Source organism: Camellia sinensis, chromosome 3 (assembly GCF_055761805.1).
Source record: "Camellia sinensis isolate YWXY chromosome 3, ASM5576180v1, whole genome shotgun sequence".
NCBI lineage: Eukaryota > Viridiplantae > Streptophyta > Magnoliopsida > Ericales > Theaceae > Camellia > Camellia sinensis.
In genome coordinates this window covers 212,812,631-212,813,560 of record NC_138963.1, presented here as the reverse complement: position 1 = coordinate 212,813,560, position 930 = coordinate 212,812,631, and the positions used below count along the sequence as shown (strand labels likewise).

The 930-nt window shown below is 31.9% G+C and overlaps 1 non-coding gene across 1 annotated transcript; it reads right to left on the bottom strand.

The window, feature by feature from the left end:
* Positions 1-422: 422 nt before the first annotated feature.
* Positions 423-506, bottom strand: LOC114305665 (small nucleolar RNA R16). The gene has a single exon (XR_003644439.1). It is a non-coding gene; the product is annotated as a small nucleolar RNA R16 (small nucleolar RNA).
* Between the last annotated feature and the right edge of the window lie 424 nt (positions 507-930).

Here is a 930-nt window from a genome sequence, read left to right as displayed (position 1 = left end):
TTGGTCTCGGTATTTACAGGCGAACTAGTGTCAGACATAATTTTAGCTATTTCATCATAGCAAAGCAAATTAGTACCAAGATCAAGAACTCAATTTCCAACAAATAAACAGAAACAATGATCAGAGAATTTAAAAATCGTTTTCATAATTTTCGAAGACAAAAACATCAAAATTCACACAAAATGTTGATCTCAGAGACATTCCAAATAAATAAATGGAAATATGCAGACAATCAACACGGCATCAGATTCAGACCGCCCGTCTGCTTTTTCTCATCACTGAATGAATACAACAAACAAAAAGTGTAGAAAACTATAAAAGCATCAAAATCATAAGAGTCGATTGATTATGCAGAACACACCCAAAAAAAAAAAAGAAAAAAGAAAATAAAAACATAAAATTCAACCAAAACAAGAGAAAGAATTGGCATCAGACAATAAGCGGAGTATAGTAATCAACACGATTATTCAGTGTGTAGGATAAGAAAACATTCATCATTTGCCATTTCCTTCAAAAATATAAAACAAAATTATGAAATAATGATTCTATTGAATGCATAATACAAAAACAAGCAATAACAAAATAGAAAATAGGGGGATTTTTTTTAGTATCGGTAGGTCCATTTGACGCCAAGGCAACAGAAGAGAAGCGCAATGGGCTGGTAAGCCAACCTTGTCGCTTTCTGCATTCGTTATATCTCCTTGAACATTCAAACAATTAACACAAGGAGAAGGTAAATAAATGCAGGAACACCATAGAAAGATCTGTATATATATATATATATATAATCGAATCGTATAATATTTGTAAATTAATGCACATATACAAACATACAGACTGAAATCTATAAATCGAATAGGAGAAAGGAGATTACACTTTTCAGAGGCTGCGAGATTGAAGAAAACGGCGGATTGTCCTTTAAATAGAGGT